Source organism: Carcharhinus amblyrhynchos, chromosome 7 (genome assembly GCF_965287045.1).
Source record: "Carcharhinus amblyrhynchos chromosome 7, sCarAmb.v2.hapA, whole genome shotgun sequence".
NCBI lineage: Eukaryota > Metazoa > Chordata > Chondrichthyes > Carcharhiniformes > Carcharhinidae > Carcharhinus > Carcharhinus amblyrhynchos.
This window is the reverse complement of record NC_137330.1, coordinates 66488975-66505010: the sequence shown is the minus strand read 5'-3', so window position 1 is coordinate 66505010 and position 16036 is coordinate 66488975. Positions and strand designations below refer to the sequence as shown.

Here is a 16036-nt window from a genome sequence, read left to right as displayed (position 1 = left end):
AGCACAAAACAACTCAAAGTGCCTGGAAGTTTAAAAGGCAGTTTTGTGCAACTGTCAAAAGGAGTTATATGTATTGATATGTCAATAACACATAAAGGAAATCAAAACTATACATCAGACTATTTTTTGCTATTTTTAAAACAGACTCTATGCTGAACACAACAAGCTAGCTGCTACCACAGGACTGTTCCTTTATTCTGGAAGTTCTCAACAGAAGTTGCAAGAACAAAATAATCATAATTTTATCATTGTGGAATCTCATATTAAATTGTAAAAACATTATAATCAGAAAACCAGGGGACTAACAGACCGACTTCATATCTGGAATTGTCCAGATCCTTTCCAAAAGAAGACGATTGAGAGGACAATGGAAATAATTTGCATTTTGATAAGATTACTCCTCTAACAGAGTCCGAGGGTCCACTCAGACAATGGCTTCACAATACAAGAACTTCAACGTGGGTGATAACTCTTTCAAAAGCTAATGGCTGGGACATTATCAGTATTGAAACCAAAGCCAGTCTCAAAAAAATATATGATATCCTTTTTCAAATTATTGTGGAGAAAGAAGGTTATGTAATTCAGTGACTATTTTGAAAACTCTATATTCTTTTGAGAACTGAGGAACCCCAGTCCGCTGATATAATATTAATGGAAAGAACTCCAGCTGACCAAGCAGCTGGTTAGTTTTAAAGGTCTTTGATCATCACCTGTCAAACAGTCTAAGAACAGAAAATTTACGAAGAAGAAATGATGCTTGAAATCTGTTGGAATTTTTTGAAGATGTACGAGTAGAGTTGATGAGGGGGAACCAGTAGATGTGGCATATTTGGACTTTCAGAAAGCATTTGACAAAGTCTTGCACAAAAGATTATCATGCAAGATTAAAGGTATGGGATTAAAGGAAGTGTATTGACTTGGATAGAAAACTGATTGGCAGAGAGGAAATAAAGAATAGGAAATAATGGGTGCTTTTCAAATTGGCAGGCAGTAACTAGCAAGGTGCCACAGGGATTGGTGCTGGGATCCCAGCTATTCACAATATATATTAATGATTTGGATGAGGGAACAAAATGTAACATCTCAAAGTTTACAGATGATACCAAGTTGGGTGGGAGGGTGCAGACATCCTTCAGCATGATCTGGACATGTTGGGTGAGTGGGCAAATAAATGGCAAACGCAGTACAATTTGAATAAATGTGAGGTTATTCACTTTGGAAGCAAAAACAATAAGGCTGATTACTACCTGAATGGCTGTAAATTGGGAGAGGGGAGTGTGCAGTGGGACCTGGGTGTCCTTGTGCACCAGTCACTAAAGTTAAGCATTCAGGTGCAACAGGAGGTAAAGAAGACAAATGGCATGTTGGCCTTCATTGCGAGACATTTCGAATACAAGAGCAGGGATATGTTGTTGCAATTATACAGGGCCTTGGTGAGGGTACACCTAGAGTACTGTGTGCAGTTTTGGTCTCCTTTTCTGAGGAAGAATATTCTTGCTTTCGAGGGAGTGCAGACTAATTCCGGGGATGGCAGGAGTGATGTATGAGGAGGGATTGACTAGGTCAAAATTGTTGTCACTGGAGTGCAGATGAATGACGGAGGATCTCAGAGACTTATAAAATTCTAACAGGACTAGACAGGGTAGATGCATGGAGGATGGTGGGTGAGTCGAAAACCAGACGCCACAGTCTGAGGATTCAGGGTTGACCATTTAGGATGGAAGTGAGGAGACATTTCTTCACTCAGAGTGGTGAGCCTGTGGAATTCATTACAACAGGAAGTAGTTCATGCCAAAACATTGAATATATTCAAGATGTGGCTGGATATAGCACTTGGGGTGAATGAGATCAAAGGTTATGAGGAAAAAGCAGGATTAGGCTATTGAGTTTCATGATTGGCCATGATCATAGTGATGGCGGAGCAGGCTCAAAGGGCCAAATGGCCTCCTCCTGCTCCTGCTCCTTTCTTCTATATTTCTATGTAACTGCATTGTGCTACAGCATCATCCATTTTAAGGATTTTCATACTCCAACCAGGTCTCATCTGCACTAAACTTCACCGTGAAGGAAACATCCACTCCACCGATTCCAACTTTCTCAGTTGATCCTAAAGAGAGTTTGCTGCATGATATTTTTAAAATTAGATCACACACTGAGGGTTTGGGAAAACAAGTCACAGAATACTTTAAAAATAATCAAAAACACCTCTGCTTACAGACACATGGGGAGAGAATAAAGAAGGTCACTTTACCTCTCGCCTGTATGTAACAGCAACAATTGTCAATATTGTAACCAATGCCTTCTGCTTCACTCTGCTTCTTGGAGTCTGAACACGGGAAATTATAACCATTTAGACCCCTAATGTAATGTTCAGGTGAAGGATGGAGTTGTAAGATTCTGTCGCTTTTTTGATATACCCCCTCTCACTAAGCATTTGTCTGTGCTGCAGATCCTTCTGGCCTGTTTTGTAAGCCTTATTACATAATTCCCAGGAGATGAGAAAACAAATTGATAAGTTAGGCACTGGGTCTATTTGGTCTGCAGCGTAGTTGGTGAAACTTTGAAACTGTGCATTGTGTACATGTATTTATTATATGAATAAAAAAAAATTGTGTCAAATCAAACCATCAATTCAGTGAGCAAAGCTATCAGAAAATTTCTATAACATTCCTGTAAACTGAAAATTCATGCTCAGTTTGCTTTGTATAAGCCAGCAGCACCAATTGTATAACTCAGCACAAACAGCAAAAATTGAAACTCCACACAATTCACTCACTTGTTACTTTTGCCTTTACTGCTGTTGAAGAAAAGAAATGTTGAAAATCTAAGGTAAAAATGATCAGGTTTGATAATGAACAATTTTTCTTTCTTTAATTGACCGTTATCTGGGATATTGTTTCAGAGCAGCTTTGTGGTAACACAATGTCAATAATTGTGCACAGGATTTTATTGCAGAGTTTGGGAACCTGATGTTGGGGCCAAACCCACATTTAGTGGAGGCGGACTTACAAGTGCACCTTCCAGGTGGCAGCCCCTAATTTACCAGCTTAATTAACACTGTTCAATCAGAGGGCTGGAGGGTTGGTACTTTGGCAGCCCCACCACGAGAGGCAGGCACTGCTAAGGTAGGGTGGAGAATATGTGGGTGACTCAACACGAACGCAATGATACTAATTGAATTAAAAACTGATTTGGACCAAAGGCTGTGTGGCCCCTGGGAGCAGAGTGGAAAGCCCTTTGTGGGACTAGTTTGGGCTGCAATTGTGATTTTTCATGCTTGTCTCCCAAAAAGGGGGCCCTGGTTGCAAAGATCCATCAACTTGCCAAAATAATGGTGGTCTCTGGATGTGATGTGCTGTCTAGTTGCAAAATGACAGTGAAGCTGAAAAATCTCCTTACGTGAGGCCTTAATACTCTTAACTGGCTGACTGCATTCTTGATGTGGGCAGCCTATGTAATTCCCTATACACCCCTGGAAACTTCCCTGGGACCAGAAAGTGCCAGGGAACTATCCCAATGCAGCTTTTTCCCCTAATCTTCCATTCCCACACCTCCAATCCTATCTATAGCTGGCCAGGAAAATTCAGCCTTCCCACTCTGGTTGATGGTCTAAAGCAACAACATGGATTCAAATGCACTTAAATATCTCTCACCATACTCTATCTCTTGATTTCAATGCAAGTGCTGATCAGGAGGTACGTATAGAGCAGAATTTTCCCAAAATCTGTTAAGAGTGTCAGGTTCAGAGTGAAAGCTGGCATGCATCTTTCCAGATACACAGCTGAGTTTTCATTACTTTTTCCAGACCCTGATAAAGCTGGCAAGATTGGCTCCACAGAGATTGGGGCTTCCATATTTGTGCTGGAAATAACCCCCCACCCACAGACACAGAGGACCCTCCATAGACACGGAGAATCCACCCCCATGCAATCATCGGGACACTCATCCCTGACCCCACACAAGTATCAGGGCAACCCTCTCTCCCAACTCCCCACCACGCTAGCATCAGGGAACCACCCCCATGCCCCCACCACACATAAGGGGAACACTTTCAATGCGGATCCCTAGTGGGCCCTCCCTGGCAGTGCAAACCTGGCAGAATATATCATCGGTAGAGAGGCAAGGAAGGTACCAAACTGAAATCTCTACGGCGCAAATCTTGCTTTTGGCCCTCTGTGAGATTTTGTGGCCATTATGGAATTTGCACCCATGGCTAAGACAGCCATGAATTTGTGGCCATAATGTGTAACTGCACAATATCAATCAATTACCAAACTCAAAATGACAACTAATGCTGGGTAAAGACATGGATGCTGTCAGTACAGCTTTCTCTTATTGAAGTGGTCTCCAAATAGTTGAGCTCAATTGAAAGGTCAATCCTGGAATCTCAAAAAGTCGATTGTCATAAACTATTGAACTATCGAAAATGCATGGAACTTGGGTTTCTCATGATATCAAGCAAACCAGCTGACTGGCTATTACACTGCAGGTGCCAAAATATGGGCTAAGCTGCGTGAAGGCAGAATAATTAGCAAGGAAACAGGGCCATCCAAGAGGGCAAAAAGCTATCATTCCCACTAGGAATGCGAAAGTGAATTTCTTTTTACGAATGTCAAAGACACGACCATTTCTTTCCTTTGTCAACAGAATGCAGTCCTGAGTAAAAGAGGTAATTTTGAATGGCATCACAAGACAATGCATGCAAAATTTCAAAAAGATTTCCCTTTAAACAGCGCCATTCAGACAAGGAAAGTTGGGGAGTTAAGGGGAATGTGGCAAGTATGGGTCTGAACCTGATCACATCACATGTAGCGGGCAGGAAGGCCTCAACCTGAGATCTCACCAGCGCAAATCCTGTTATGGCTCTGTCACAAGGTTTAGCAACCATAACCTGTATGAAGCAAACAGGCCCGTAAAATTGTGCTGATAATAATCCATTCAAACCCAGAGACTCTTGAGTAATTTTATATTTTAGGAATTTTAATGAAGAAAAACTGCAAAATTAGAAACATATGTATTGGTTTAGTTATACCTTTCTTTGTAACTTCCGGTTCCACTTGCTTCACAGTTTCATCCTCTGAAGATTTAATGTATAATTCAATTAGATTCAAAATTTTAATTGTCTATGAATATTATTTTTGTTTCATATTTCAACACATCATCTGCGTACATGCAATAGTTAATAATGAGGGAGCAATGTTCTCTTGAAAAAGGCTGCTGGTCCCATTTACTCTCTGTGGCTTCTACAAGATCAAGAATATAAATAAAGATCAGGTGAAAACATTTATCCCAATGCCAATTTAAATAAATTAAGCAAACTTTGTCAGCTCCTGTTCCTCTATGCAAATCATAGATGTTACATCTCAGCTCAAGACATGGGTAAGAATGTGCAGAAAAGGAGGTGATCAGTAATACATTGTGCAAAGCCAGCTGTCTTCATCCTTTTAATAACTACACAGGCATGAAAATGTGTGAAACCATGATCAGGCAGAGCACAAGGCCTGCCCATTGCACTTGGTGTATGTTGGCACTTGTGATCATGGTTTGGCTAAGCCAGGGTAGAGCAAAAGTTCAGGGTGGCCAATAAGGTAAAACCAAGTCTTTACCTGATGCAATTTTTTAAAGCCATCTCAGTCCTTTGGCTAAGATGAAGACCAGGAGCGGGTGCAATGCCTCATCCTGTCAGTTTGGATCTTGTTTGTCTCTTATGTGGGTACCGTGATTGTACCTAATTTGAATTGACTTTTTGATTAGAAATAAAGTACTGAAGGGTTAAAAAAAAGTGGGTGTTAGAAGCCTGGGCAGAAGCACCTTAATTTCAGACCAGGAAATCTCGTGAGACAGCAGCTAAAAAAGGGCTGTTCCTTGATATTAAACAGAAATTGAATTTTCATTGTGGCCACAGTTGCATTTGCAGGAACGACAATGGCCAACTACAGGAAAAGTGGACAAATCTGTTTGTGTCCAGAAATGTCAAGAAGAGGAATTTGGGGAAAATTCTTTTTACTGAGGGTGCAAAAGAAGATTGTCCTGTGAAGAAATGGTCACATCAAGGGAAATGTCAAATCTATCTGGGATATTTTCCGAAGTTGCGGTTTTGTACCGTGAGGCAGAATGAATCCATAGATTGACTGATGTTGCACATGTCATTCTCGGAAACAATATACATGATTCAAATTAAAGCTGAGAAATGCAGCATTGGCACTTGGCCAGCACTCAAAAGCAGAGGTAACCCTTTCTACAGCACATGTTCCTGCGGGGAAATCTAAGAGAAAATTTCTTGTAAGTAACAGAAATAATTTTTCACTGGATACAAATGTTTAAAGTATGAATTGTTGCTTCAAATTCCACACTCTAAGAATCCAACTTCAGTATGGTCATGCCAGAGAGTTATACATGCGCTTTTTGTACAGGTGAGTGGAGAACCAAAAATGGAGCTCACCCAGAAAATATACAAATTGGATAACAAACTAATTACTATCATGGCCATATGTTACAATGTTGGTTGGAGCCATAATGAACTTCCATTATGGCTGTCATTTATCTCCATGTCAAAATGTAACACATTGGAAATCAGGCTAATGTGAAGCAAAAAGCTGAATTTAATCTTACTGAAACTCCCAAAGGTCAGCATTCATGCAGGGAGGGCACAGTGCAACACATCTCTGTAACATCCTAAATTACACTAAATTGTTTATTTGGGTGCACAACTAATATTGAGTACACATACACGCACACAAAACTGCCACAAATTTAGTTCAAATAACCTGCAAGCATTAACTGAGGAAAGTTGTCAGAATATTAAAACAACTGTAAACAAACAATTCACGCTTTCATTTTCTTTGCAATTACCAGCAGCTCAAATCATTTAACTCTGCAGCACTTGAGAGCAATGAAAGCTTTAATCTCAAAAATGCATTATTGAACACAATAAATTTATGTCAAACAAAAATCACTCACTTTTAATTTTGGACTTTGTTGCCGTTTAACAAACAATAATAAAAATCTGAGATAACATTGCAGGGTTTTTCTGAAGGAGTAGATTCTCCATTACTGGAAGTCTTATTTTCTTGAATGATGACCACATGCAACATCAGTGAATGGGATTTTCCAGCCCTTACCGCCGGCAGGATCTTCTGGTCCTGCCGAAGGTGAGCCCTGTGGTGGGTTCCCCAGCGGCAAGGCAAGTGAGCCAGTGGGACTGGAAGATTCTGCAGGCAGCCAATGATGAGTCACCTCCACCATCCAAAAACATACCATGGGAGGAGGGCAAAAAAAATCCCAACCAATGTTTCTCTCCTTTGGTAAATTTACTACTAATACATTGTTCAAAAGCACCTTGATGCTATTACATTGCAAAGATCTCAGTTAAAACACATTTTCTCCTTCACACCAAATGGTAGAAATGAATATTTCACGGCCATGACAGTTCTGCTACTGGGCACCAACAACTAATAAATCCACATTGTCTTAAAATGTCTGCTCAAGTTCCTAGAATCCTAAAATAGGTATTAACACACATGACTCCTCTTTGAAAATTTCAAAGCCAAATATTTGCATAAAGGCTGACCTTTCTCATCATGGGCACAGGATAATGATTAAATGAACATTGTATCTATAATGAGACTGCTTTCCAAATTTGTTAATTCAAATATCTCACCCAGGATTTACTCTCACAAAATCCAAGGCCCAAATTTTCATAAAAGCAGAAGGTCTCTGTCCCTCAGCCTAAATCACACCTGAGCCCAGGATCTGGAATCTACGCCCTGGAATCTACGCCCACAATTTTTGCCAGGAAGAGAACAGGGGTGGGCTGACTTTCACTACATCCTGAGTTGGGAATTTTCCTGACACCATGCTCCTAACTCAGGGCAACAATAAACCTTGGAGTGGTTATGTGCTGTGCTCATCACATTTGATGTGCTGCACACAATGAATCCTGCAAAAAGCCAGATCTGGTCCTTCCTTATTAAAATATTTTCAAGGCATAAAAGGACTTCTTAGTCATCAAAGAAAGGAAGAATGGTGGATTTCTCAGCTGTTATTTGTTTTGCCAATTAAGTATTTTCAGCAATGTTCATTAAAATAAAAAGGGCTCCAAGTTTCCTTCGTGTTCTGGCTTAAATCACACAGGAAACTGATTGAACCACTAGGGAAATCACAAAGTTCTGCCAAGTCTGCACTGCAATGAACCTCTTTTATGCAAAATTTCCAGCTCCTGCTGCTGAACAGAATTCTTATTTTCACGTCTGCCAATTCAACAGACACGACTAACCTGCTCCAGAATTAGAAGATAATCATTAATTACTTTTCACAGTGTTACAAACATATGAACTATGAGCAGGAGAAGGCTATTCGACCCCTCCGTCTTGCTCCACTATGCAATAAGATCAGGGTTGACCTTATTGTAACCTCAACCCCATGTTCCCACCTTTCACCTCCTTCTTCATCAAAAATCTAACTACCTCTGCCTTAAAAATATTCAAAGATTCTGCTTTCACTGCTTTTTGAGAGAGTTCCAAAGACTGTCTTAGAGAATGGAATTCTCCTAATCACTGTCTTAAATGGGTAACTTCTTATTTTCAAACACTGACACCAAGTTCTAGACTTTCCTGCAAGGGTATAATCCCTTCCACATCCATCTTATCAAAACCCATTGAGATCTTCTAGTTTTCAATCAAGTTATCTCTTACTCTTCTAAACTCCATTGGAGAAAAGCTTGGCCTGTCCGACAGATCCTCATATGACAACCCACTCAATCCAGATATTAGTCCAGTAAGCCTTCTGTTCATAGATTAGAACCCCTACAGTGCACAAAGAGGCCATTTGGTCCATCAAGTCTGCATTGACCACAATCCCACCCAGGTCCTATCCACATAACCCTTTGCATTTACCTAGCTAGTCCCCCTGACACTAAGGGGTGATTTAGCATTGCCAATCCATCTAACCTGCACATCTTTGGAGTGTGGGAGAAAACTGGCGCATCTGGAGGAAACCCATGCAGATACGGGGAGAACATGCAAACTCCACACAGCCAGTGATCCAAGCCAGGAATTGAACCTGGGTCCTTGGCTCTGTGAGGCAGCAGTGCTAACCACTGTGCCACCGTGTCACCATGCCATCCTCTCAGAGATCCTCTGGGCCTCAAAACAGCCCTCCTCCTTCTTTATGCATTTTCCATTTCAAGCAGTAAGTGCATCAGATTTTAATTTGCACATTATTTTGTTGATTATTCTAATTATAAATTACTATTAGCATTACAAAATTCTCAAAAACTTGTTCTGTTTGGTTTCTATGTGAACCTATCTCTATTTTCATTCAATTGTCAAGAGCTGTGGAAAGTTAGAGTGCAGAATGCTAGATCTAATAATCCTGCCACTCCCCACAAATCATTTAGTCTTACCCATTTGATATTGGAAGAAAGGAAAGCTGAGAGGTTGGCAATAGATGTAAAACAAAACATTGGTTGAACTTCTGTATTACCTTTCTTTGCAGGTTTTGGCTTCACTTGCTTCGTGGTTTCTGCCTCTAAATATTTGATAAACAACTGAATGAGCTCCATATTAATTATACTTTAAAGTAATTATATTTTAATTGTAAATGATTAACCAGTTATTAATCTCATAAGATGCATATTCAGTGTACTATAGATATAATAAATATACATGCAGGAACAAAATAATGTACCAAAACAAACATGGATGGTTTTGTCCCATTATAGTCTAATTTGTTTTTTAACAATTATTTATACATGGTATATGGACATCATTGTCTAGATCAGCATTTATTGCCCATCCCCAATTTTCTATGAGAAAGTGGTGGTGAGCCGTTCTCTTGAATCACTGCAGTCCATGTGTGTAAATACACACACACACACCACTGCTATGAGGGAGTTCCAAGGTTTTGCCCAAGTGACAGCGAAGGAACAGCAGTGTGGTTTGAACTCAGCAAGGTTTAAGGCTGAGGTGGAATTTATAAGTGATGATGTCCCTATGCATCTTCTGTCCTTGTCCTTCGAAGTGATGGTTCTCATTGATTTGGAAGGTGCTGATAAAGCAGCCTTTGTGACATCTTAAAATGCATCTTATAGATGGTACACACTGCACTGTGCGTTGGTGGTGGAGTGAGTGAATATTTAAGATAGTGGATGGATTATTTGTTCTGAATGCTGTCAAGCTACTTGAGTGTTGTTGGAGCTGCACCCAGTCAAGCAGAAAGTATTTCTTCACACCTTTGGCTTGTGCCTTGTAGATGGTTGACAGGCTTTGGGGTTAGGGGTAAGTTTTTCACTCAGAGGGTGGTGAGTGAATGGAATCGGCTGCCGTCAGTGGTGGTGGAGGCGAACTCGCTGGGGTCTTTTAAAAGACTTCTGGATGAGTATATGGGGTTTAATGGGATTGGGGGTTATAGATAGGTCTGTAGGTTGGTAGGTGTTGATGTGATCGGCGCAACTCGTGGGCCGAAGGGCCTGTTTGTGCTGTGGTGTTCTATGTTCTATGAATGAGAAGAGGTGTTACTTGCCACAGGATTTCTCATCTTTGACTTGTTCTTATAGCAGCAATATTAACACAGGTGTTCCAGTTCAATTTTTAGTCATTGGTAACCATCAGGATATTGTTAGTTGGGAATTCAGCAACGTTATTGAATGTAAAGGGGAAATCGTTAATGTTTTCTGTTGTCGTATTACCTTTAAATATCTGGAAATGGCTAGGAATTACTTAGCTAGGAACTGATGTGTTAAAACGTCATATTTCACGGCTGCACTGGAGACTGAAATAATGTATACATAATTAATTCATTCCAGTTTTTTTTCTGAATCGGACAGCATGGCAAAATTAAACAAAGAGTTTCTGATCTTTATAAGTTTTAAGTATTATCATTATAACCATCTGGGAACTAAAAGGCAACAGTAACATATAGCGGTTAGATTCTCTCTTTTGGAGATCTTCATTGTCTGGCACTTGTGTGGCACATGTTATTTGCCACTTATATTGTTCAGGTCATGCTGCATTTGATATGGACTGCTTCAGTATCTGGGTCAACACAAATGATGCTGAACATTGTGCAATCATCAGCGAATATCTCCACTTCTGACTTTATGATGAAGGAAAGAACATAGATAAAGCAGCTGAAGATGATTGGGCCTAGGCGACTGTCCTGAGGATCTCCTACAGTGGATTCACCTGCAATCACCACAACCATCTTCCTTTGTGCTAGGCATGACTCCAACAAGTGTAGTGTTTCTCCCTGATTCCCATTGACTTCAGTTTTTCTAGGGCTCCTTGGTACACTTGTGGGCACAATGTCAGGAGGAGTCATTCTCACTTCACCTTAAGTTCAGTTCCTTTGTCCATGTTTAGACAAATGAGGTCCAAACTGGAGTGGCCCTGGCAGAACACAAGCTGAGCATCAGTGAGCTGTTAATTGCTGAGTAATTGCCACTGGATAACACAGTCAATGATAGTTTCCATCACTTTACTGATGATTGAAAGTCGACTGGTAGAATGGTAATTGGCAGGATTGAAGTTATCCCTTTTTGTGAATAGGACATAGCTGGGCAATTTCCCACATTCCAGTGTTGTAGCTGTATGTGAACAACTTGACTAGAAGTGCGGCAGGTTCAGGAAAACAAATTCTGGAATATTATTGTTGGAATGTTGTCAGGGCCCACAGCCTTTGCTGTGTTCAGTGCCTTCATGAAGCTGTTTCTTGACATCATGCGGAGAGAACCAGATTGGCTGAAGTTTCACATCTGTGATTTTAGGGACCTCAGGAGGAGGCAAGGAGAGATTATTCACTCAGCACTTCAGGCTGAAGATGGTTTCCAATGCTTCAGCCTCATCATTTGCACTCATTTTCTGGGCTTCTCCATCATTGAGAATGGGAATATTTGTGAGGCTTCCTCCTCCTGTTAGTCATTTAATTGTCCACCACCATTCATGACTGGATGTGGCAGGATTGCAGAGCTTGAGATCTGACCTGTTGGTTGTGGAACCATTTAGCTCCATTTATTGGTCACTGCATCCGCTGTTTGACAGCACAGAGCTACTTGCATGCATCTTCACTGGACTGGTATCTCATTATTAGGTACGCTTGGTGCTATCCTGCCATGCCTATCTGCAAATAATAAAGGGACAGTGGCTACCAAATAAAAAAATCGCTGCCAGTCCCATGCAGCTACTGCCGCTTTTAAGGGCACTAAAATTAGATGCGAATCTCATAACTATATACAAAAACACAGAAAGGAAATCGAGTTAGATTCAAATGCCACTTTTATCCTTACTGCCTGACCATGGAAAGTCCCCACATAACAACTGCAAATCACAGATAGTTAGGCCTCCTAATGGCAAGGGCAAGCCTGTGCACTTGCAAACAAAGGCAGGCCTTACTGAATTTGTAAAACTATGAACTGCATTACCCAACCCCCATCCCACACACCTTCTTCTGCCCACCACCCCCTCCAACCCACCTCAATTTAATAGGTTTTCTTCTGGTGGAAAATTCATACAGGCAACAGAAGGGCTGTTATTTTCCTTAAGAAATATTTTCACTGTGGCAACAGTTGAACTCGCTGAGATGAACTGTGCCAATTACAGGGAAAACGTTGAAAACTATATGCAATCAAAAATGTCTGGAAAGAGGACATTGGGTTTTTTTTTTATTGTCAATGTCCTGGGAAATGCTGATGCAGAAGATGTATAACAAAGCAGGATCATTGTCTTGGGAGAAGACAAGATGCCACAGCCAAAGACAGAAGGGAAGTCATAAAACATGCATTGAATGTGAAGAGGAAGTGTTGTTTTCTGACAAGGAGTGGAAAAATAAATGTACTGATCTTTGCATATTTTATTTTTTCTGGGATAGAGTTGATATGAAGCAAATTCAGTCAGTGAATTGCAACATCTTCACAGACAGCATGCAATACATGGGCAATCTTGTTACTGCATCTTCCATTCCACTGAAGGGCACACTGCTTGTGACATCAACAAATAGCTTTCATTGTCACCTTCAAATATTGAAGTTATGAACATTTGTTACATAAAACTGGCTCTATTAATCCAACCTCAGCAAGGCAGGACCAAGCACTGATCATGTGGCAATATTTCAGGGGCAGAAGTGAAAAATAGGAATGGAGCTTAATCAAAGAACACACAATTTTGACCAGAACATAATCAATGTAATAATCATATTGTTATGATATTGGTTTTAGCCACAGCAGAGCCTCATACTTACCTCCAGAATGAAATGTAATGCTGTGAAAATTCATCACAGCGATTTCATCAGAATGAGGGTGCATAAAAATCAATAAAAAAGTAAAGTTAGCATCATCTCAGATGACCAGATGGTGGTGGCAATTTAACCTGAAGGTCACCACACCTCAGATGAGGGGCAAGGTTGAGAAGGCAGGGTCTTTAAGAATAACCTCAACCTGTACAGGAACTGAACCCATGCTGTTAGCTTCACTCTGTACCACTAATCAGTTGCCCAGCCAACTGAGCTAAACTAACCCAGTATTCATATATACGAGCAATGCAGTGGGTTTTTCCTAAAAGTAATGATTAGTACATGGGCAAGTTGTGAGATTAAGTCTGGATGATGAGGTTAATAGTGAAGAGGAATACACTGTAGGTTGTTCGATTCTCTGGTCAAACCCTAGAACCTCCTGCCTAACAGCACTATGGGTGAATGGCTTGTAGTGGTTCAAGAAGGTGGCTCACCATCACCTTCTCAAATGCAATGAGGGATATGCAATGGACACTGGCCTAGCCAGCAATGCTCACATTCCATGAATGAATAACAAAATATTATTGGTAAAATCCTAACCAAAGAATCATATAATACAAAAATACAATAAATTTTAGTTGGTAGTACAACACTGCCATTCTGTAGGCTGTGGAAATATATTTGTTATATAATTAAAACAGAAGCAACTCTTCCAAATCCAGCTGTCAACTCAGTAAGCAAAGCAATCAGAAAATAGCATGTGCTTGAAAAATGAAAAGTCATGTCCAGTTTGCTTTGTACAAGCTAGCAGCTCTAATCACACAGTTCTACAGCAAACAGCAAGCAGAAAGTCTACACAAAAGCTACTCACTTTTTACTTTTGGCTTTACTGCTGTTTCAGGAAAGAAATGATAAAAATCTGAGGTAAAAACGTCAATTGATTTTTGAAAGAGAATTTTAAATATTAGCAGCAGACTAATTTGTCTTTGAATGGTGATCAGGAGTGGTGTCACACAATTTACTCCTGTGGCGCAGTGCTTAAGGCAACTTCACAACATCACTCAATGAGGACAATTCTAGTCTCTTCTGCCACTTTTTCACCCGATACTCGATTGCTTGATTTTAATAATAAAGATCAGGAGGGCCCTAATGTCAGCCATTTTACAGCATTCACCATAGTCAGAATACACATGCTCAAGTCTTCAAGTCTTTCCCTGTCACATGTGGCAATCAGACAGATCAAACATGAGTGAATTCTGTAAATTAATCAATGTTCATATCAGCACTCAACAAATTGCCATATGTTAATCTGAACATTATTTAGCCAATTATTTTGATTATACTTACTCATATGTTCGCATTTTGATGAAATTGTTGAATGATTTTATAAGAAAAATACTGTGTTGATAAAAATTTATTTAACTAATCCAATTGCCAATTTTGGTTCACTGTTTAAGAAAATTAAACCGGAGTTTGATTTTGTCAGGGTAGTGGGGCCCCAATGCTCGGTTAGAAGGCCAGGTATGATCCCACCTCAGCCTTTTTCCGAGGGCCCAGGCGCATTTCAGCCACTAACCTCCCCATGGCTTTAAAAGATGGGAGCCACCTCCAAGGGCTATCTGCCAATTGGAAGGCTTGCAGGTCTTTAGTCTCAATAACACCACCAGAAGTGGTGATCACCTCTAGGACTTCACCCAGTCAGACAAGGTTGTGCAGATAGAAAAGAAGGCACGTTTTGGTGTATTTTACAAACCTAGTTTGTTTCCCTCAGTTTTATCAGTTTTCAATGTGTGAAAAATGCGCAACTGAAGCCTGGGAATCAGCACAGTGTGGTTGGTACAGGAAATTTGATGAGACCTGTCATGAGGCTATGTGATGATGCAGTTAAGGAAGCTGCCCTCAGAACACATTAAGTGGTGCTCATGTTTGCTGGGGCCAGTCAGGCAGGCCCCAGAAATGTGTGGGGCATCTGGTATTGCTTGCAGGGAAGGTTGTTGTCACAGGAGTGCCCATTGTCATTGGTGAGGGGCTCCTTTCGTGGGCCTCTAAGTGCCTGATTAGGAAAGCCTGGAACCCTCCCTCCCCAGAACCCACAGGGTGGCCACCAGCTTCACCAGGTGTTCTCTCTAGGGGACCCATCTGCTTCTGGTAAAATGCCAGCAGCAGAAGGAAAAGGCCCTTTATTGCCCATCCACTATCTTATCTGCTATGATAGTGGGAAGGCAACAGATTCTCTACTTCATGTCTTACCTCACCATTTTAAGGTGCCAACTACCTCTCAGGCTGTCACCAGAGGGCTGGTAAAATCCATCTGCTGGGTTGTGGATTGCAAGACATGATAACCAATCCATCTCCAGAGACTCAATGATAGTTTTGCATTTATAGCATTGGAGGGAAGGGGCACTGGGAGATTATAAACTCAGATAAAGATCATAAAGGTCTCATTGGTTGAAATCTTGTTTTACCTTTCTCTGCAGATTTTCGTTTCTCTTGCTTGACAGTTTCTGCCTCTAATCATATAGTGAACATTCAGATTAGGTTCAATATTATTCAGACCAGAATTGTACATAAATATTGACCAGACATTAGTCTCAATGACAGTAACACTGTCTGTTTTATGCACACATGCAGCAATTAATTCTGCACAAAATGAGGTAGTAGTGGCCACAAAAATGCCTGCTCGTCACAACCATTTACAGCTTAATTTATGGGCAGTAATATTTCCAAGCTGTACTGTACCCAAGCAAGATTCTCATCAATGCAATCCAAGAGGGATCAAATGAAATAATTTAAATCTTAACACCACTGATGC

The 16036-nt window shown here is 40.6% G+C and overlaps 1 protein-coding gene across 1 annotated transcript in view; it reads right to left on the bottom strand.

Moving 5' to 3' along the window:
* The window catches only part of LOC145345017 (uncharacterized), a 101045-nt gene that overhangs the window by 80656 nt on the left and 4353 nt on the right, over nucleotides 1-16036 (bottom strand). Inside the window, exons 3-7 of the mRNA XM_080192521.1 lie at nucleotides 15690-15734; nucleotides 14096-14116; nucleotides 9484-9528; nucleotides 5033-5077; nucleotides 2777-2797 (exon numbers count right to left, since the gene is read on the bottom strand). The gene's annotated coding sequence lies outside the window, so the exon portion shown is untranslated. The remainder of the gene's footprint in view (nucleotides 1-2776; nucleotides 2798-5032; nucleotides 5078-9483; nucleotides 9529-14095; nucleotides 14117-15689; nucleotides 15735-16036) is intronic.